This window comes from Bidens hawaiensis, unplaced genomic scaffold, assembly GCF_021521415.1.
Source record: "Bidens hawaiensis isolate Kalapana, Puna unplaced genomic scaffold, B.hawaiensis_p1.1 tig00048287_1, whole genome shotgun sequence".
Taxonomy (NCBI): domain Eukaryota; kingdom Viridiplantae; phylum Streptophyta; class Magnoliopsida; order Asterales; family Asteraceae; genus Bidens; species Bidens hawaiensis.
In genome coordinates this window covers 13,308-37,784 of record NW_027498647.1, presented here as the reverse complement: position 1 = coordinate 37,784, position 24,477 = coordinate 13,308, and positions in this window count along the sequence as shown.

Here is a 24,477-nt window from a genome sequence, read left to right as displayed (position 1 = left end):
TTAATAGCTTCTGCCCAGAAAAATAATGGCAGCTTAGAATCACACAACATCGTCCTTGCCGCTTCAATAAGAGTTCGGTTTATTCTTTCAGCCACACCATTTTGTTGTGGTGTCCGTGCTGAACTATATTGACGAAGCACTCCCCTCTGTGAGCAGAAATAATTTAATGATGCATTCTTGAATTCTGTACCATTATCACAATGTATTCCCTTCAGCTTCAAGTTCAGTTGTTCTCCATGAGCACTATAAACCTTTTGATCAGATCTGCAGTTTCACTCTTATTCGACAAGAAAAACACCCAATTAAAACGTGAGTAATCATCAGCAATAACAAGACAATAAGAGCTGCGTGAAAGACTCAAAACATGCACTGGACCAAATAGATCCATATGTAGCAATTGAAAAACTGATGAGATGGTGGTGGTCAATTTTGGTTTATGAGTTTTTCGATGATGGTTACCCAAGGCACAAGCCACACATTTTTCAATAGTAACAAAATCTTTAATGGGTAAGCCACAGACCAAATCATTTTTAGCAAGACGATTTAAATTTTTTGTATTAGCATGACCAAGACGACGAAAATGCCAAAGTATAGCATTGTGTTCCGACACTTTTGAAAACAAGCATGTTATTTCATCAGGAACATTTTTGTTCATGTCGATCACAGAAGCATTATCCTTTCGTTGTGGTCGAACAAGAATCCAGTCTTCTGGTATAATGATACCAAGTTTCAAAATCAAACATTCTTTCTTAGTAAAGTGAGTTGAAAACCCTTTGTCACAGATTTGTGACACGCTCAGCAAACTGTGCTTCAATTCAGGAACGAAATTAACATTTCAAATTTTTTAGAACACCGTTAGTTACAGTACCCTTCTGTGTGATCTTTCCCTTTTCTCCTCCCGTGAAGGACACATACCCACCATTAAAAGTTTGAATGTCGTGTAGTTGGGAAATGTCTCCTGTCATGTGCCTGGAATAGCCACTATCAACATACCAAGGTCTGATGATATTCCTCCATAGCTGTCCCTGCACAAAGCGTGGGATTAGTTAGATTTTGGTACCCAGTCCATAGTTACACTGGGTGACCCTGATGCATTTAAAGTTGTCACGGGTTGCCATGACATGTCCCTTTTATCATCAAACGTGGATTTTTCAGATTCCTTTGCCAGATATTTAGGCAACCATTTGTGTCTACCATTGTATGATTTGGCATTATGTGTACGAATGGTTGTCGTAACCTCCGGTGTTTTGGGGTTGGAAGAAGACGAGGTTTCCTTTTCCACCCGTTTTGGCTTAGAATTTGTGTTCGCTTTTGAAACCGAAGCACCTTTTCTAACCTTTTTTCGAAACATGTTAGGCTTGGTCTGATGAGAACTAAACATGCCAGATTTGTTTCGGTTCCAATCATCGTCAGAGGAATTAACCTGACTATGCCTGAATCTTTGCCTGTATGAATTATGATGCATATAGGGCATATTCCTCTGATAATTTCCATAATAAGGAACATATGGACGATGTGGACAATTTCTGGCAATATGACCAAGAGTGCCACAATTAAAACAAGTTTGACGTTTTATGTAGAAATCATTTTGGGCAACTCCTCGTCTGGACTGGTTGTGAGGACTAGTTTGCTGAAAATTGCGATGGCCCCTTTTTACATTATTCAGCTTCTCACCGTGTTTGTCATTAGAGCATCCCTCTTTAACAAATTTAGGTGGTAAATATTTGTTGGATTTTGAATTTTGAATTTTATTTGAAAACACATTGTCAGAATTCAAAATATTAGCCGAATCAATCACAAAAAAATCCTTGCTCTTTGAAACAGAGCCCACACAAACAGTCGGAATAACATAATTTAAAACAGGCAGTTTTAAAGGAACCTCAGAAATAATGTCATTATTAAATTCAAAACAAGGGTCGTCGTCCTCATCAGTCCATTACCTCACAGTTACTTTTTCTGCACATGAAGCAAACACGTTAGAATCGTTCACTCTTAAAGTGGATGCACTTGCATTCACGGAATTAGCTTCATCATTTGTATCTAGTTTGCCATACTGCAAGCCTTTTACCTTTTCTTCATGTTCTTTGGTAACAGGGGTACTAACATAATTGTGATGATAAGGTGGTGGAACATTACTATAAACTATGCCTTCACCTTTGTTTTCTTTCCACCACAATTGATTTTCAATCATTGAGTCAACTATTCTACTGGAACCCTTGAATTTTTTAAAATCTAGTTCAGCTTTTTCAAATTTACTAGTTAGATTCAAAATTTCCAATTTAGAGGCTTCCAACTTAGCAGTTAATTCAACAATTTCCTGTTTGGCATCTAGGTAATGATAACATTTTAGACTAAATTCAGACTTCAGCTTAGAAAAATCCTTTTTATTTGCTTCTATTTTATCTAGAAAACCTTTTTCGTTTTTCTTGAGTTTAAAGTTTTCATATTTAACTCTTTCCATGTCTCTAATTAAGTTATCATTGTGGAGCCTATACAATTCTATCTTATCAACACAATCTTGAGAACATGGTTGAAAACTTACCTCAAATGAGTCGGGAAAAGTGAACGCCATATATGCAAACTGAAGTTCCTTGATTTGCTCCTCAGTAACGTTTTCCTTTTCAATGTCTTCAACATTTGCAAAATTTGTGGTCTGATTTCCAATGTTGAGAGCAGCCATCTGATCCTCCAAAGAAAACTGTTGAGCAACCAATCCCCTTTCACCATTTCCCGAACTATCACCAACATTTCCCCTAGCATTACCCACTGGAACCAGCGCCCTTTCTGTGTTTCCTTCCTTCGCCGGGTTAGTACATTCACGAGCAAAATGACCCGGCTCGTGACAGTTATAGCATCTCAGAGTGTTCTTGTTAAAACCCACCTTCTGATTATTAGGCATGTTCCAATTATTTCTACCAGTCCTCTTAGTGAATTTCTTGGCACGAAATATTGCCATGGCGATTTGCCAAGATATATCCATTTCTCCAGCTAGGAAAGCATTATAGCAGTTCATGAATCCTGCCATTAGAGCTATGTTCTCCTGAGTCTCTTTCGGAATGGAGGGAATCTGACTTGAGTTCTGATCTTGAGCAGCACCAGCAGATGAAGGTTGAGCTGATGAAGATTGAGCAGACTTAGTGAAGAAAACTGGAGCTGGTTGAGGCGGAGTAGAGGATGATTGGCCTTGAGTAGACTTAAACATCTGAAAGTTTCCTTGGGTTGGAGGTTGCTGAGTGGCCTTGAACATAGAGAAACTATCTTGAGAAATAAGAGCATTGTTGGAGGCAACGTTGTAACCAGCTGCACTCTAAGAATTCGCATGGTTTATTTCACGTTGCTTGTCGTCCATATCACATGCCTTGATAGTAGCCATCATCTCAGAGATAGACATTCTGTTGAGATCTTTAGTCTTCTTGATAACAACAACATTCATATCCCAATTCTTTGGCAATGAGTTTTCCAGTTTGTTGTTTATCTCTGAAGTTGCTAGATAAATACTCGCAGATCTCATTTCAGTCACTAACGATATGAACCTTTGGAGTTTAGTTTCCAACGACTCCCCTAGAACATGGTTAAACATGTTGAAATTTTGTCGCAACAAGTCTTGGCGACTCCTTTTCATATCTTCATTTCCCTCATACACCTCGATTAATGCCACCCATAGTTCCTTAGCTGATTGAAGTTCTCTAAAACCAAGGGCAATCTCAGGTGAAAGTGCCATGGTTAGAGTTGAAAGTGCCTTTTCATCTTCCTCAATTTTATCAAAATCATCATCATCATACAAGGCAACAGGCTTCACAAGAATTTCAGTCGATTTTTCACGTTGATAGGTAATTCTTTGAGCCCCCTTAAGAATACTTCTCCAAACTTTGGGATCCTTCATCTTAACGTACTTTTCTAAACGAAATTTCCATTCACTAAACCCCTCATGAGGCAAGAGAAGGGGTATACGAGTGGTGGTCCCCTTTATAGAGTCGAGTTCTTGATGAAGTGAAGTGTTGGTTGAGACCATGCTGTTTGTTAACTGATCCATTTTAAAATAGTTTAAGATTAATTTAAGTCAAGAAAGTTTTATTGTCCTAGTCCAAGTATCAGGTCCAAATCAAACTAATCAGGCCCAATAGAGCCTACAGTTTACTTAGCCGAGAATCAAAGGCTGACCGAGAACTACAAAAATTGACCGAAAACCCAAAGTCAACCGAGAACTGCCTTAGCCGAAAACTGCTGACTTAACCGAGAACTGCCTTAGCTGAAAACTACTGGAATTAACCGAGAACTGCCTTAGCCGAAAACTGCTGACTTAATCGAGAACTCATTGTGGCAGAGAACAAGTTTTTGGCCGAGAACCAACAAATTTCACCGAGAACGACCAAATGATGGCCGAGAACAATGAAAATTGTCCGAGAACTTCCAGGAAACCCAAAGATGCTTTGACCAGATAATTTTGGTAACAAATTAAATCCCGAAATCTTTGGGATTTGAATTTTAACCAAGATTAGGTCAATCTTCAACAAAAAAAACTTTTCCTTCTCCGACGAGAGTGTCACCAGAAAATCAAACACAACCACCAAAGATCACAATCTTGAATCCTTGATATCACAATAACGAGCCTAAATAGGTCTAAGGCTCTGATACCAATTGTAAGTCCTGAATCTGGATCACTACAATTGTGATATCAACAATCTAGATGTTGGTGCGGAATTCCAACACTAGATGATCCAAGAACACAAGTAAACACAAACACATAGAACACACAAATGGCTTCAAAACACACGTATTATTATATGTCGGGTGCTTAAGCACTATTAATACAAAACTCGTCTAGAACAACCCCTAGACGGCCAAGATACCGGTGAATCCCCCCCCCCCAAAAAAAAACCCTATAAAATGCATTCTATATATATAGGGAACTAACCACTCAAGCCCAATACTAACCAAAAGCCCACCGAGATCCAAATGGATCTCGGTTTACATAAGCAACCCAAGTTAAACAAACACACTAAGTACAAACCACATAAATGGGCCCAACAGTTATTATATTATATTTTATGTATTTTAACTTGTTTTATATAGGTTTTACATAGTTTTAATGATCTTGTAGGTTATGGGTTAAAGAATGAAGAAACCGGACCTTTAGAGGAGCTTACGGGCCTTTTACGCATACGATTTGAAGACAAAGCTCAAAGCCCGGCCCGATTACATGTTATACAAGCCCATTACTTACACTAATTAGAATATAAAAAAGAAAAAATAAAACCCTAAGGCAGCCCCCTAAGTCCGATCGCAACAGTGAGCAAGGAAATAGAAGAGAAAAAAGTTTTGTGTGGCTAGGGTTGGAGCGTGTGGCGGCTAAGGAAGGAAGAAGGAGTCAAGAACAAGCCTCGGGATCGTTCACCATCAGTTTTCACAGCCAAGTAGCAGCCCATATTCATCATACATCCTATCTTTCATAACATTGTTCAACACTTTGATTTTCTTGTTCAATAGATTAGTAGTTTTGCAATTGCTTGAGATATTGACTTGTTTATGATTATTGTTGATCATTGAATGATTGAATTGATGTTTGAAATGAGTTATACAATGTTTTTATTGATGAATAGCTGCTGTCCAAATATGATTAGAGGCTAAACTTGTCGGTTCTACCTAGGAATGATGATTATTGTTAGTGTTTGATGAGTTTATTGGATTGTTTGATTGATAGACTTTAAATTGTTATGGTAAAGTTTGATTTAGACATGAAATAGGTTGTGTTTAAGGGCTGGAAATTTTGGAAATTCATTGCTTAAACCTCTTACGTTGGTTGATTAGTTTTGTATTGATTAATCGGTGCTTGTTTAATTCTAGACTTGGTGTTTAGGGTTTGTTTGCGGTAGGTACAACCGTAGGGTTTTGTTGCATGAATTTGTGGTTAAAGTACAGCGGTTAGACACCTTCTTAGCGACCGAGAGGTGATAAGAAGTTAGCTTTGTTTCATTGCCTTTGCATGCTAGAATTAGAATTGCACGAGAGCGAGTTCGTTTGTTGTCCTGTTTAGGTGTTTTGATCGTCTAGTTGATCTATTTGGTTTACGTTGAATTGTTCCTCTATCCTTGGTTGTGTAGTATTCATTATCATTAGGGTTGAGTGTTGGTGAGACCGAGAGGTGAGTCAACATTAGAACACGCTAACAATTATTTTCCGGTTTGGTCGTTTTAGCTGATTAAGAGTAGTTAAGGTTTGTTGAGTAAGACCGAGAGGTAATCCAGTGAGCCTGAGCGATCCTTAGTTGTGCCATCTTTAGGAACCGGTGTCTTGATATCATCCAATCCATTTTCTTGTTAGGCCTACAATTTGATTCAAACATAGGTAGACGTTTTTCTCCATTCAAAGTCAACACAGTTAGTTTTCCGTTAAGTTCTCTATTTTTGGTAACTTTTGTCAGTCAGTCCGGTTAGTCCAGTTAAGTCATTAAAAATTAAAATCAATTAAATATTATTCTTAGGTAGGTCTTGTCTAGAGTTAGTGATCTTTAGCGTTCTTGCGTGTCCTTGTGTCCGATACTCGGACTTCCTAGGTCTATACTACTTGCGATCGGTACACTTGCCGGTTGTGTGTGGTTTTAGGATTTTTGTTTTAAATTTAAAACTTAATTGTGAGGGTCATTCTTTTAGACATATCCGATGCACATCAATGAGCTTAATTCCCGCTAGGTCAGGCAAATGGTGCTAAGTTTTATCAGTTGCAAAAGAATCTTTGTCAAATCACTCATGGAAGCAGTGATATTGCTACTTATTTTGCCAAAATAGAGTCAAACTGCGATGAGCTGAATTCGATTAATACCATTCCCTCATGCACTTGTGGAGCTGCTCATTTTTTTTTGCTAAGGCTGATACAATTTCTTTGTGGCCTTAATCCTAGTTATGACACGATCAAAAGTAACATTCTGATGATACGGCCTCTTCCTTCTATCAACCGTGCATATGGTATTCTAATACAAGATGAGAAGCAAAAGGAAATTCACACCTCCCCTGATTTCACTGCATCTTATGCATCTATGAATGCAAGCAGTGGAGGTCCTACCACTAGAGGAACATGGGAAAATAGGAGAACTTTGGTGTGTACCCATTGCAAGAGAAATGAGCATTCAGTATTAAAACCCCTTATGAGGTTTTAACTGGGAAGGCTCCTTTGTATGCTCACATGAAATATGTTGAAACCTGGAGATAAATGAATCTCACAACATGCTGTTTGGTATGGACTCGTTCACAAACACACTTTTTCAAAGTTTGGAAGCTTTAAACAACACAAGAATCCGGAAGAACACTAAACCACACTTATTAAACACTAAAACAAGACCAAAATCCAAGATTATGACCTAAGAATCTCAACTAGTAGAGCCGGAAGCTCTGATGCCAATTATAGGTCCTAGATACGGGATCAAACAATGTGTTCTTGAATCAATCTCAACTACAAGCTAGCGGAAATCACTTGTAGCCAACCGAGATCTCGGATCTTGTTATGTTTTGGTTATTACTCAAAGTAGAAAGAAAGAAAGAAAGGATAAGGTAGAGAGAGTTGTTGGAGAGTTTGTAATTTATCAAAGGTTGTGTTAGCATCAATGCATGAGAAGCATACAATATTTACAGTGTATGTTCTCATGCACTATTCTTTATTTCTTGGGCCCAAATGGGCTTTGTTTACAATAGGCCAAGCCCAAACATTACAAGTTACATATGAAAGCTTAACAAACTACAACGATTAACAAAACAGAATAATACAAAAAGCTATATTACAAAATAGGGTCCAACAGGCATATCCTTCATCAATTTTGCTTTGATTAAAGAAGGTTTCAAATTCATCACAGTATGAACGGTACATTCTTGGTTGACTGACATAATCTTTTCCATTGCTAATTCCATGGTTGTATTTTTTCTGTGCTCTGAACCCCGAATCTAATTGCTGCCCTACCCTAATTGCTGCTGTTCTTGTTTGAGTTTTTTTTATGTCAGTGGCTACGAACTATTGAAATCCTTTTGTTGCCCTAACCCTAGTTCAAGAGGAGGGATAGTTCTGATACCATTGTTACGAACAATTTGGTAATCAAGCAAGATCGATGAAGAGAAAAAAGAAACTAAGAGAAGAAGAAGTAATCTCAATTCATCGATAGTTCATTCTTAATGATCTGATTGTTTAAGTATAATCAGGTTAACCCAATGCCATATAATAGACCCTTAACTATTCAACTATTACAATCCCATGTCAATACATGTATACATAGATGAGACCTGCCTTGTGATCCCATAAAGACTTTAGGCTTAAGCCACCGACTTGTGGATAAAGAGAAATTACTAGGGATGGCAGCGAAACTCGAATCCGGTGGGAATACCCGAAACCCGACATAATTGGGACGGGTCTTATTGTGACATTTGAGCCAAAACAAGATACACCTCAGTACGTATTTATCGCTTAAGCAAATAAACGCTTTTTACGTAACGAACAAACGATTAACCGAACGGGTCGGGTTATGACCCAGATTTTCTGGGGGGCCATCTATAAGTGATATACATTTAATATAAGCTAATATATTAGTATTATGGCCTTAGTTCGATAGCAAACAAGTTAAACGAAAACATGCTCATTTAACTACCCGCTATAGATTTAAACACGAAAAATAGTTACAAACCAAGCATTGTATCATCCGTTAATCGAAAAAGGCTTACCAAACACTTACTTGAGATATTTTAAGCGATCCTTAAAAATATTTTCAATTTTACAAACGTATACTATGTTTTTATAAATTTATACAAAAATGGCCAGAAAACGATTGTTTTCTCACTATTTGTCGTACCCGGTATATTTTTCGCGTCAAAAACCAAACCCGAAATAAATTTGGACTCGGCATTTTACGCACGGGTCCACAAAATTATAGAATTGGGCCAAACAAAGGCCCAAATGGGCAAAAAAGTGTTCCGGACGCAAATGTGGTCTTACCCACATTTTAAGTTATGTTTTAATATAAACAACTTGCAAAGATATTTTTGCATCAAAATCTGAGAAAAACAAATCTGTAAGTTCCTTGTTCTTCAGCAAACTTTAAGAACTCTTGGTATTTTGATTAATTTCATTATTTTTAACATATTTTAATTATGTTTAATATCATATAAACATAGTTTAATTGCCAAAAATCATTCCTAACCATGTAAAAGCCCTAAAAATGGTCCATAAATATTTTTTGATCATACACATGGTAAAGAATCTGACTTGATAGTTTTTTTGGCCATAAACATGGATTAGAGGGTTGAAACGGCATTTTTACGGTTCAAAAGTTCGTTTTTACATCCTAGCCTAAACCCTAAGTCAAGGGCTGTTATGTTGATGAAACTTTTCTTGGTTTGTGATATAAGACCTGTATCTAGTTTGCATAGGAGCACAAGAACCCGAAAACTTGATTAGAAGGACAAAAACAAACCAAAACCGCAAAGGTAATACCGAATAACTCGTTTACGGGCTGGTTAGGTTAAGGTTATGATGTGCATATTTTTAGGTCTTGAAATTTGGCAGGTATATCAGGGACTACATCATTGAGTCCCTGTTAAAATTTGGTAATTTTTAGACTATCCGAGAATATTTTGCGAATTTATTACCGAATTGGGACGTTTATTTAGGAAAAATAGTTAAAATACTTGAAAATTATACAATTTTGTGGGGAAATCATATTTATTTTATTTTGATCACATATGAAATTTTGGATCATTTGGAGAAGTCTAAGGGTGTTTTGTGCATATGCGTTCGTATGAATTTTTATAGTCGAATTTGGGCCGAAAGGAATATTGAAAAAGGTTGATACATTCTGGAATTGATACAGATGGTTTTGGGATATAATTTGAGTATTCAGGAATTTTTGTGGATTTTTGGAAATTTTTTGGGATAAACAGACGATTTTCAAGCTAAATATAACAGGTAAAATGAATTCTTATAAATTAATAAATCCGTAAATAATTCTAGAAATATTTTTATAAAAATCTACATATTTTATTTGATAAGTAACTAAATTTTCATAATTTAATGATTAACGGTTAATTAATTATGTTAATTTGAAAATTAAATAAACTCAATTCTAATAAAAAGCGGCAAGTTCATGATTAACGAATCTGCAGGAATATCATAACACCAGGAGTGATCAAAAATCTTATTTTTGGATTAATTAAGTAAAAACGAACTTTTTATGAGAAACCTGGACAATCTGGATAGATTGTGCGTGTTTCTTCTCACATCAAATTGAATAAACGGAAACGGGTCCCGTAGCTCATCCGGGACCCCAATGTATGATCTTTCTTTATAACTTAATCATTTTATCGACCAACACATTTACCCAGGCTTACTTCCCCGCAACTGTTTTCTGAACGCATAAACGAACAACTAGGCCCGGCTGGGAAAACGGGGAAACTTAGCCAAGTTTGGTTTTAAGTATTAGACGTTGAACAACATCACAACCTAAGCCTATTGACAGTTTCTGGGCGTTCCAGCTATACCTAGATTAGACATACAACCCAATTTAGTATTGAGGTTATAATAATATTAAAATTTTAATATTATTATAATATTGATTATAGGAACTAGTGATAGCGAATCGAACAAACCGCGAGCTGACACAGTGCTGATTATCTACTAAACAGTGAGTTTCATGACACCACTTTCTGAACTGTTTTACGAACTTTTGGGATGAAAAGCATGTTTGCTTATATCTATATACTTATCTGAAATGTATGATGATGTGAATTATCTAAGTGCTAACACATGAAAGTCTCCACTAACACAGTGATTAACTTCGAGCCGGTGGCTTGTGAATAGTACTATTGGTTTGACAAACCCAGGCGGGGCCAGCACGGTTTGCTGAGACATTATCCCGTTTGCACATGTCCATAATTATACAAACCGGCTATGTAGTGTTAGACATAGCTACTTGGGGCATAATGTGGGCGGAAGGGGAGCCACAGTGTTTGATTGAGCGTGGTAAATGGAGGCACGTAGCACGAACAGTCCAGGCTTCACTGTAGCTTAGCATAATTACATCACATATATAAATACATACACATATACTTACATGCGTATATACAAATTATGACTAGTGATTACGCGTACCTATTTTCTTGAAACCCGTGAAACTCACAAACTCGTGTAGTTGACCCATTTTAAATGTGATTTTCAGGTGTGATACCGAAGTTGGAAAATCCGTGATTTTGTGCTATCTGTTACTAATCGTGATCGATGCGGTGCGAATAGAGGCAAGATTACTAGTACAAATAGAATACCTTACGGGCATATTTTGTTGTAACACCTAGTTTGTAGTCAAGTATAAAATAATGTAATGTAATATAATGTAAATTAGTTTGTAATGTTCTTTATAAACGATGTTGTTGATAGCAGAGATGTCTGTTACATTCCCGTTTTACATAGTCGGGGTGTGACAGAAGTTGGTATAAGAGAAATTGGTTATAAAGGATTAGGTTATCCCTTAGGGTACCTAAAATATAACCGTAGGCTCGATTAACTCTAGGAAAATAATTAAATAATAATTTAATATCTTACATTGATGGATGTCGGGATGAACTTGTAGGGCAAGTGAGTTATTGTGGTCCAGAACATAATAATAGACTTGTTTATAGGTAAACTGGCAACATATGTATATAAAAAGTAATACTGAGTACGTATATATATATATAAATATATGTAAAACACATACATGCTTATCTGAAACAAGGTGTACAAATACGTGTGCGTACGATGCTACCGATAACGATAAATCTTGAATATTATATTCATTTATATTCAATATTAATTCTATTATAATTAAAATTAAAAATTTAATAAAACTAATAATATAATTTAAGGGGTTAGGTTCAAATAATAAGTTTGATTTTCCTAAGAAGGCTAGGAAGCAGGGTATTTTAGTCTAATACTTTAATATCAAAACCCACTTACTTTAATATCAAAACCCACTTAAATTAATTTCAAAAACCCAGTTACATCTTCACTCATCTCTTACAACCACCACCACTCCACCGTCCACCGCCACCACTTAGCCGGAAAAGTCCGTAAAAACACAATGAAAAACACAATGAAAAAAACACAATGGAAAAATACACTATGAAAAAAAAAAACACAATTGTATGACACAATGTAAATAACACAATGGAAAAAACACAATGCAAAAAAAATACGATGAAAAATACTATTGTATAACACAATTTTGTAAAACACAATTCGGTAAAACACAATTTGTGGAAAACCCACTAATTTGTTTTATATTATAATATGGTACTCATATAAAAGATAAAAAGTCATTCGTTATTATGGTGAATTTGTTTTTCAATAAAAATGTCATAAAAAAAAGTTATGGACGTTTTAAAATGATGGGGGAATTTGGCATGTGACTTGCATGTGGAGAGAGAAAGTCAACAAATGTGTTATTTCTTTTATGCCCTTTACCTTGTGTTCACACTTGATTTCCCACTAAACTAATCTTAACCCTCCATATTCAAAATCAATGGACAAGATTACTTCTTATCCTTCCTACAAAAAGTATACTTCCTATTATAACATAACCCATAATTTAAGATAATTAATAGTAAATTTGGCTTAATCAATTAACTTTCCTTACAATAGTTAACCCTAGCAATAAATATTATTCTTATAACTAACCATTGTGCAGAGGTATGGCAAGGAATAACGACTACGTACTAGAAGAAGAATCGGTAATATCTGTTGAGGAGGAGGATTCCGAGGAGGACCCAGAGGAGAATCCGGAGGAAGATCCGGAGGAGGATGAGGAAGTGATCTGCAGAGAGCTACCCAGAAACGTGCCTGACGTGTCCGGCTACAGATGCGATAGTTATCCACCCAAGTCACTATACAGAGGTCAGAACGAAGTTACCAGTCAGTATCATTCACCTGTTAGAGTAGTCAGATCACCTACTTCACCTGTCCACCAATCTCCGACTACTTCAGCCGCTGCACGAGTCCGGCAGACTGCTCGTATTAGGGTAACCCCGATTGACCCTACCTCAATTCCATTTAGATCTACCCACTATTGGGGAGAGCCTTCACGTCCTAGAGCAAATACTTCATCTTCCCCTTCGTTGAGTATACCTACCTTTAACCCTAACCTTCCAAACATAGAAAACAACTCTTGGATGGCTGTCCTGACTGACCATGTGATAGACCACTCGATAGCCATAGCTAACATTAACCAGGGGAGGAGAGACGTGACCCAGTGCTTACTGACATTGCAGCAGATAGTACTGAACTTACAGTTGTCAGATGCTTACCACCACTGGTGCTTGGATAGGGTGACAGTCCGACTGTGGAGCTGTTACTGGGTGATTACGGTGTTGTTGTTTTTATGTTTATGGTTAGTCCATCGTTTGTATGGATAGATGCAGGATGTTACAGATCTGTGTATGTGGTCTTTTGACACTCCATGTATGTATATAGTAGTATGTTATGCTGACATGGAGTATGATTTTATGTATTATTACAAGCACAGACCCTTATAGGGTTAAGTCTAGCAGTCACTTAGTGACAGGTTTTGATATATACATGCAAGCACTGGCCTTTATCAGGCTAAGTCTATGTACCTTTTGTTATCAATGTACAGAACAGTTTGTGAAATACCAGTGTGTTGTTTGATTTACTTGTACAACCTTTATTGTGATTATTGTTACAATGTATTGTATGCTGGAATTAGTATTAATTGGCTTATATTTGATTATCATTATAGAATGGCCCCAAAGAAAGCAACCCCTATGACTGAAGCAGAAATAGCCGAGATGATTGCTCGTCAAATGCAGGCAGCAATCCCACTTATTTTAACACAAGTAACTGCCGGTGTAAATGCCAATATGCAAACAAACCAACAACCAATCAATAATACTCCCCCAACTAACACTGAACCTGTCATGAATAAAATTCCCCCACCTAATACAAACTCCCCTCCCAATACAAATAATCCCCCACCTGATACAAATAATGACAACAACAATAATCCTCCACCGAATCAAAACAATAACAACCCTAATCCCCCCTGGAGAGAATATTCAATTAAGAACTTCATGGCCTGTAAACCGATTAACTTCAAAGGTACCGAAGGGCCAAACGGGTTGATCAAATGGATCGAGAAGGCTGAATCTGTTCTCAATATCAGCAATTGTCCACCCGAAAGCATTGTTAAGTATGTCGCCTCTACGTTTACGGATCACGCATTAATGTGGTGGAACACTACAGTGCAAATAAAAGGTCAAGATACAGTTAATCGCATGACTTGGGCTGAAGTTAAAACATTGATGCTGGAACATTTTTGCCCAAAGAACGAAATACAGAGGTTAGAACATGAACTACAGAGTCTAGAGATGAAATGAGCGGATCATCTGGGGTATACGAACTGCGTCAATGAACTGGCTTGCTTAGTACCATGGCTAGTAACTCCTGAAGACAAACAAATTGAACGTTATATTTAGGGTTTAGCCCCAGAAGTGAGGAGTTTGGTGAATTCTGTGGGTTACACGTCGTTTGAGAATGGCGCGACTCAGTCCGACATTGTAACTTTTGACTTGGTGAGGAGTGGAGTATTAAGAATGGCCGGAGAATCATCGGGTATGAAGCGAACCAATTATGGAGCAGGACCACAAGGAAGACAAGCAAATAAACGTGCACGCCCGACAATACAAAATTACGTCATGAGCAGTTCTGAGATGAAACGAGATAGGTACAAGGGGCCCTGGCCGAAGTGTGATAAATGTAGTTTTCATCATGTGGGCGAGTGTAGACCGATAATATGTCAAAGGTGTGGAAGGACTGGACACAATGGTGGCCCCAATTGCCGAATCGGTATGGAGATTGTTATTCGACCAGCCCAGACAACCCAACCCCGCCGTCCCCAACTACCGAGACCGCAACCAATTCATCAACAACCCGCTCAGCAAAACCCAACCGTAGTGAATCGCCGTGCTTGTTTTGAATGTGGGAGCACGGAGCACTTTCGAAGGGACTGACCCAAGCTGAATCGAGGAGCAGTCACCGGTCGAAACCAAGCATTAACGTCTAGTGCGCCTAGAGGACGCGCGTTCGTTATCGGGTCAGGAGAAGCACGACAAGACCCGAATGTTGTAACAGGTGCATTCGCTGCTTCTGATCAATATGCTTCTGTATTATTTGACACGGGTGCTGATAGAAGTTTCGTTTCCACTAGTTTTGTATCCCTGGGGAATATGCCAGTTAGTGAACTAACAAATCCCCATACTATAGAACTCGCTAACGGTAACTCTATAACTGTCAACCAAATAGTCCAAAACTATTCCATTATTCTAAATGACCAACCATTCCTTATTGACCTACTCCCAGTAGAGTTAGGAAGTTTCGATGTTATTGTCGGCATGGAATGGTTAACCAAGTATAACGCAGAGATTGTGTGTAATGACAAGATAGTTAAAATTCCCCTTTCGGAAGGTGAAATGATTGTGGTACAGGGAGAGAAGTCCGGTTCGATATTACCTCTCGTGTCTCATCTCAAAGTGTTGAAATGTTTACGCCAATGTTGTATGGCATTTTTGGCAAACGTGACCATAAGGAACCCTGATGAAAAACACATTGAAGATATCCTAGTTGTACGTGAATACCCGATATCTTTCCCGATGATCTACCTGGATTACCACCGAACCGACAGGTTGAATTCCGTATTGACCTAATCCCAGGATCGGTCCCTATTGCTAAGGCACCTTATCGATTGGCACCCTCTGAAATGCAAGAATTATCCAACCAGTTATAAGAATTGTTAGATAAGGGGGTTTCATTCATCCTAGCTATTCTTCGTGGGGAGCACCGGTGTTGTTCGTAAAGAAGAAAGATGGAAGTTTTAGAATGTGCATTGATTACCGGGAGTTAAACAAAGTAACCATCAAAAACCGATACCCTCTCCAACGAATAGACGACTTATTTGATCACCTTCAAGGGGCAAACTATTTCCCAAAAATCGACCTCCGATCCGGTTACCATCAAGTTAAAATCAAGGAGGAAGATGTGTCTAAAACGGCGTTTCAAACTCGTTATGGTCACTATGAATTTTTAGTTATGCCTTTTGGGTTGACTAATGCACCCGCAGTTTTCATGGACCTCATGAATCGAGTTTGTAAGCCGTACCTCGACAAATTCGTTACTACGTTTATAGATGACATTATGATATATTCGAAAACCAAGGAGGAACACGAGTAGCACTCACGAACCATCTTGGAGTTGCTGAGGCAGGAGAAGTTGTATGCCAAATTGTCAAAATGTGAATTCTGGCTACAAGAGGTTCAATTTTTAGGGCATGTTGTTAATCGGCACGGAATCCATGTAGACCCGAGAATAATTGAAGCCATTAAAAATTGGCAAGCCCCGAAGTCACCGAAAGAGATTCGTCAATATTTTGGATTAGCTGGGTATTACCGGCGCTTTATAGAAAACTTTTCCAGCATAGCCCAACCCTTAACCCTTTTGACCCAAAAAGATCGTGCTTATGATTGGGGAGAAGAACAAGAAGCGGCTTTTCAATTGTTGAAGCAGAAATTATGCCAAGCCCCGATACTGAGTCTCCCAGAAGGAACCGATGACCTGGTAGTTTATTGTGACGCGTCCCGGAAAGGCTTAGGATGCGTACTTATGCAAAGAAACAAAGTCATAGCATATGCTTCTCGACAATTAAAGGTGCACGAGAAGAATTACACCACCATGACTTGGAACTGGGCGCGGTAATTTTCGCATTTAAAATTTGGAGGCACTATTTGTATGGCACTAAATGTACAGTATACACCGACCACAAGAGCCTACAGCACATTTTTAACCAGAAGGAACTAAACATGAGGCAGAGGAGATGGGTAGAACTGCTGAACGATTATCACTGTGAGATTCGATACCATCCGAGCAAGGCTAATATAGTAGCATATGCCTTAAGTACAAAAGACAGAATCAAACCACTACGGGTCCGAGCACTTGGAATGATTGTCCAAACCAGCTTCACCGAACAAATCCGTATTGCTCAAAACAAAGCCTTAAAAGGAGATCACTTGGAAAATGAAGACTTACATGGTAACGAACAAAACTTTGAAGAAAGAACCAACGGGATTTTATACTACAAAAGGCGAGTTTAGATTCCCACTATTAACAATTTGCGGGGCTTGATCATGGACGAAGCCCATAAATCCAAATATTCCATTCACCCAGGAACAAATAAGATGTACAAAGACTTGAAGGAGTATTATTGGTGGCCAGGTATGAAGAAGGATATAGCCACGTATGTCAGTAAATGTTTAACTTGTGCGAGGGTTAAGGCTGAATATCAAAAACCTTCGGGAATGTTGCACCAACCGGAAATACCGCAATAGAAATGGGAACAAATTACCATGGATTTTGTAACGCACCTTCCCAAAACCTCCCGAGGAAACGATGCAATATGGGTAATAGTTGACCGATTAACCAAATTCGCACATTTCCTTCCAATTCGTACCACTTATACAACCGAAAAACTTGCTCACCTTTACATCAACGAAATCATATCCCGCCATGGCGTACCCATTTCAATTATCTCTGATCGTGATAGCCATTTCACCTCTCGATTCTGGCAAGCTATACAAGAAACCTTGGGAACCCGAATTGATCTAAGCACTGCCTACCATCCCCAAACTGACGGTCAATCTGAACGAACCATTCAAACCTTAGAAGATTGTCTTCGCGTCTGTGTACTAGACTTCGGTCGGAACTGGGATCAACATCTTCCACTGGTCGAATTTTCGTATAATAATAACTATCACAGTAGCATTCAAGCGACACCATACGAAGTGTTGTACGGTCGAAAATGTAGATCACCCAGTGCTGGACTGAAGTTGGAGATACCCAAATTACCCGATCTGACTTGATTCAAGAAACCACTGATAAAATCCGTAAAATCACTAACAAATTGAAAATCGCCCGAGACCGACAGAAAAGCTACGCTGAAGTTCGTAGAAAACTGTTATCCTTTGAAGTAGGCGATAAAGTATTTCTCAAAGTATCCCCGTGGAAAGGCGTTATTCGATTCGGTAAAACCGGTAAACTCGCTACGCGATACATTGGGTCGTATGAAGTCACTTCTAAGATCGGTCCTGTAGCCTATAGACTGAAATTACCTTTGGAGTTAAGTTTTATTCACGATGTCTTTCACGTATCGAACCTGAAAAAGTGCCTTACCGACGAAACCGAAATTGTGCCACTAAAAGACTTGAACATAAACGAAAAAATAAACTTCATAGAGGAACCGATGGAAATACTAGAGGGGAAAATAAAACAATTAAGACACAACAAAATCTCGCTGGTTAAAGTTCAGTGGAATTCAGAACGAGGACCTGAATTCACATGGGAGCGAAAGTCCGAATTTAAAAAGAAATACCCGCACTTTTTTCCAAATAAGGACAAGGTTGAATAATCAAATTTCGGGGACGAAATTTTCTAACGAGGGGAGAATGTGACATTTGAGCCAAAACAAGGTACACCTCAGTACGTAGTTATCGATTAAGCAAATAAACGCTTTTTACGTAACGAGAAACTCCATGAAAGAAAAATTAATGATTCATATAAATCACCGAACGATTAACCGAACGAGTCGGGTTATGACCCAGATATTCCAGGGGGGCCATCTATAAGTGATATTCGTTTAATATAAGCTAATATATTAGTATTATGGCCTTAGTTCGATAGCAAACAAGTTAAACGAAAACATGTTCGTTTAACTACACGCTATAGATTTAAACACGAAAGATAGTTACAAACCAAGCATTGTATCATCCGTTAAGCCGAAAAAGGCTTACCAAACACTTAATTGAGATGTTTTAAGCGATCCGAAAAAATATTTTCAAGTTTTATAAACGTATACTATGTTTTTATAAATTTATACAAAAATAGCCGAAAAACGATTGTTTCGCACTGTTTGTCGTACCCGGTATATTTTTCGCGTCAAAAACCAAACCCGAAATAAATTTGGACTCGGAATTTTACGTACGGGCCCACAAAATTATAGAATTGGGCCAAACAAAGGCCCAAATGGGCAAAAAAGTGTTCCGGACGCACATGTGGTCTTACCCACATTTTAAGTTATGTTTTAATATAAACAACTTGCAAAGATATTTTTGCATCAAAATCTGAGAAAAAAAAATCTGGAAGTTCCTTGTTCTTCAGCAAACTTAAAGAACTCTTGGTATTTTGATTAATTTCATTATTTTTAACATATTTTAATTATGTTTAATATCATATAAACATAGTTTAATTACCAAAAATCATTTCTAACCATGTAAAAACCCTAAAAATGGTCCATAAACATGTTTTGTTCATAAACATGGTAAGGAATCTGATTTGATAGTTTTATTGGCTATAAACACGGATTAGAGGGTTGAAACGGCATTTTTACGGTTCAAAAGTTTGTTTTTACATCCTAGCCGAAACCCTAAGTCAAGGGCTGTTATGTTGATGAAACTTTGCTTGGTTTGTGATATAGGACCTGTATCTAGCTTGAATAGGAGCACAAGAACCCGAAAACTTGATTAGAAGGACAAAAACAAACCAAAACCGCAAAGGTAATACCGAATCACTCGTTTACAAGCCGTTTAGGTTAAGGTTATGATGTGCATATTTTTAGATCTTGAAATTTGCCAGGGACATCAGGGACCATATCATTGAGTCCCTTTTAAAGTTTGGTAATTTTTAGACCATCCGAGAATATTTGGCGAATTTATTACCGAATTGAGACGTTTATTTGGGAAAAATAGTTAAAATACTTGAAAAATTATGAAATTATGTGGGGAACTCAAATTTATTATATTTTGATCACATATGAAATTTGGGATCATTTGGAGAAGTCTAAGGGTGTTTTGTGCATATGCGTTCGTATGAATTTTTATAGTCGAATTTGGGCCGAAAGGAATATTGAAAAAGGTTGATACATTCTGGAATTGATACAGATGGTTTTGGGATATAATTTGAGTATTCAGGAATTTTTGTGGATTTTTGGAAATTTTTTGGGATAAACAGACGATTTTCAAGCTAAATATAACAGGTAAAATGAATTCTTATAAATTAATAAATCCGTAAATAATTCTAGAAATATTTTTATAAAAATCTACATATTTTATTTGATAAGTAGCTAAATTTTCATAATTTAATGATTAACGGTTAATTAATTATGTTAATTTGAAAATTAAACAAACTCAATTCTAATAAAAAGCGGCAAGTTCATGATTAACGAATCTGCAGGAATATCATAACACCAGGAGTGATCAAAAATCTTATTTTTGGATTAATTAAGTAAAAACGAACTTTTTATGAGAAACCTGGACAATCTGGATAGATTGTGCGTGTTTCTTCTCACATCAAATTGAATAAACGGAAACGGGTCCCGTAGCTCATCCGGGACCCCAATGTATGATCTTTATTTATAACTTAATCATTTTATCGACCAACACATTTACCCAGGCTTACTTCCCCGCAACTGTTTTCTGAACGCATAAACGAACAACTTGGCCCGGCTGGGAAAACGGGAAAACTTAGCCAAGTTTGGTTTTAAGTATTAGACGTTGAACAACATCACAACCTAAGCCTATTGACAGTTTCTGGGCGTTCCAGCTATACCTAGATTAGACATACAACCCAATTTAGTATTGAGGTTATAATAATATTAAAATTTTAATATTATTATAATATTGATTATATGAACTAGTGATAGCGAATCGAACAAACCGCGAGCTGACACAGTGCTGATTATCTACTAAACAGTGAGTTTCATGACACCACTTTCTGAACTGTTTTACGAACTTTTGGGATGAAAAGCATGTTTGCTTATATCTATATACTTATCTGAAATGTATGATGATGTGAATTATCTAAGTGCTAACACATGAAAGTCTCCACTAACACAGTGATTAACTTCGAGCCGGTGGCCTGTGAATAGTACTATTGGTTTGACAAACCCAGGCGGGGCCAGCACGGTTTGCTGAGACATTATCCCGTTTGCACATGTCCATAATTATACAAACCGGCTATGTAGTGTTAGACATAGCTACTTGGGGCATAATGTGGGCGGAAGGGGAGCCACAGTGGTTGATTGAGCGTGGGAAATGGAGGTACGTAGCACGAACAGTCCAGGCTTCACTGTAGCTTAGCATAATTACATCACATATATAAATACATACACATATACTTACATGCGTATGTACAAATTATGACTAGTGATTATGCATACCTATTTTCTTGAAACTCGTGAAACTCACAAACTCGTGTAGTTGACCCACTTTAAACGTGATTTTCAGGTGTGATACCGAAGTTGGAAAATCCGTGATTTTGTGCTATCTTTTACTAAACGTGATTGATGCGGTGCGAATAGAGGCAAGGTTACTAGTACAAGTAGAATACCTTACGGGCATATTTTGTTGTAACACCTAGTTTGTAGTCAAGGATAGAATAATGTAATGTAATATAATGTAAATTAGTTTGTAATGTTATTTATAAACAATGTTGTTGATACCAAAGGTGTCTATTAACTTTCTCGTTTTACGCTTCCGCAATGTGCTAGTTGGGGTGTGACACTTACCCATCCCATTAGGGTTTGGGACAGGTTTGGGATTAGTGTTGAATTTTTTAACTGGTTTGGGACGGGTCTGGGATTTCTAATATACCCAATTACCCAATAGTATGGACCCATTTACCCGATTATATACCCAACATAATTATGTGTGTGTGAATATATATATGTATATATGTGTATATATGTGTGTGTTAATTAATTTATTTATTTTTATACATACAGTAACGCAAAGGCATGATATTTGTTTTTAGCGTTCACATTGTTGAGTGTGGCAACTGTGGTGATGTTCTATGGATATTAAAAGTATATTCTATGTATATATTGTATTATATTAACAATAATTAATCCATTAGAAAAAATTAGTGACCTGCGGGTATACCCGATACCCGACGGGTAAGTACCCGATAAATACCTGACGGGTCTGGGACAGGGTTTTATAATCGAGTATGGGTCTGGGAATACCTAGAACCATCCCAGACCCGACCCATTGTCATCCCTAGAAATTACGAAAACCTGTTGATGTGGTGATTTTAATATTAATATATCAGATTCGAAAGTAAACTACCGTGTATTATTGTTGGTATTTGAGAATATAAAATATATAAAGTAAATGTTAAGGTTAAAATACAAAGGGCTACACAAATAACAACTGTGAAAAGCCATAAAGCTCGTAATTGATAATTGATTATCATGTGTCAGACGAGGACAAAATAAGGAATGACATAAAATGAAAACTCATATATTCCCCCTTCTTATGCAAGACACATGTCAATACTTCAATCTTTTTAAAAAGTCAACTTTTCATACGACATTTAAAAAAAAATCACCATGATACTCAATGTATTTTTTCCTTTAATATGAGTATGATTTTGTTATATAAAAATTAAGACAACAATTATGCCATAGTGTCTTTTGCTCGTCATTGTACTTTTTGTTCGTCATTATGTATTTTATTCATCATTGTGTCTTTATTCTTGTCATTGTATTTTTCTCATAGATGATGAAATTTAAAATTTTGATAGTGAAATAATATCGTTACGTAATTCTAATATGCAAATATAATAATAAATAACAACAAATTATCTAGTACATAAAACACATTGATGAATACATATTACACAATACCTTAAACGTAAAGCATAATGGTGAACACGATGATCCGAAATGAAGAACACAATGGTGAATACATATTATACAATGATGAGTAGAAAGATACAATGACGAACAAAAGACATAATGACTAAGAACACCCACTAAAACGTAACTTTTTTTTAAAATTATTTTATTACAAAACCATACTCATATTAAAGATAAAAAAACTAGTTATTATAGTGATTTAAAAAAAATGTCGTATGAAAAAGTTATTAACGTTTTAAAATTATGAAAGAATTGACATGTGTTTTACATATGGAGAGAGAGAGAGAGAAAGAGAGAAAGTCAATAAATATGAGTTATTTCCTTTATACATATCCCATCAATTTTTTCCTCCTAAACTAAACTCTACTATTTAAATATAACATCAATGGACTAGATTGTTTTTCACCATTCTTATTTTGGTAGCCCTTTGTAAGATAAGTTAACTTGTAAGGTAAATACGTACAATATAATTAGACTACACACACAAAGAAAAATGAAAAAGAAGAAAAGAAATAATATATTTTTGTCTAACATGTTATATAAAAAAATTCTTATGCTTTAGGGTAGAAATATTGCAAGCAAAAAGTTTTTTCTAAATAAAAAGTTGACAAAATTCGGGATTGATGTATTTAACTTTAAAGACGAGCAGAGGCGATGCATAAGTATCGCCGGGTCCCCTCGTTATTTTGCTTAGTTGTGTAAAGTTGATCCTCTGGCCCTTCTCGGCCATACACATTTGGCCCTTCATCCCATGAGTTTTATTTTTTTTGACTCTTAATATTGCTGGTTGAGTAGTTGCAGCAAAGAAACTAAAGTAAAAATGAAGAAAATATGAAAAGGTTTTCTCTGGACAAATTTTCTTGTGACTTGCACAATAGTTTGTGAAGAAGATAAAGTTGTGATATAATGGAAGATGAATGACGAAGAAGATATCTTGTGCTTACATTTATATTCAGTCTCATGTACTGATTCTTAGTCGGATGGTGGTTACGAGAAGACCCCTATCTCATTCTCGTAATGTGTTTTGCAGGTGTTATCACTCTGATCTGCCGGATTATACATTAACCCTGTGAGAAAGACTAAACTTAACCTAAGGACTAAGTAATTAGTCTGAGGGTTAAACCAGTGTTTCTTAAGTAACTAAAGTAAAAAAGAAGAAAATAGGAAAAGGTTTTCACTGGATTAATATTCTTGTGACTTACACAATGGTTAGATGAAGAAAAAGTTGTGACATAGTGGAAGATGGATGATGAGATGTCCAGGCGATTGTGGTAATTGCAGTATCGCACCACTCAATAAAAAAAACTATGTCAGGGTTTAGTAGTTAGCCAATTTCTTTTAAATACTTTAGTTTTCTTAGATATTTTTTTAACGATACTTGCTTTTACATAATTAGTGTAATAATAATAATAATAATAATAATAATAGAAAATTGGATTTTAATAATCTCAACTTTCTATTATTGGCCGATAATATTCCCAACTTTGTTTATTCCCACCAGTGGTCTCAAATTTAAAAAAGTTTGCTCTCAATGGTCCCACGTTAAAAAAAAAACCTAACGGCGTTAAGTTTTTTCCGAATTTCAAACTGATTTTTTAGGACTTTTAATCGAAGAAGGATACGAGTCGATTGATGTAAACCATAGCTCAAAACGATACTCCAAACAGCTTAATTTTTGTTAATTTGAAGTTCAAACACCCAATTTGAAGCACTAATCAAGC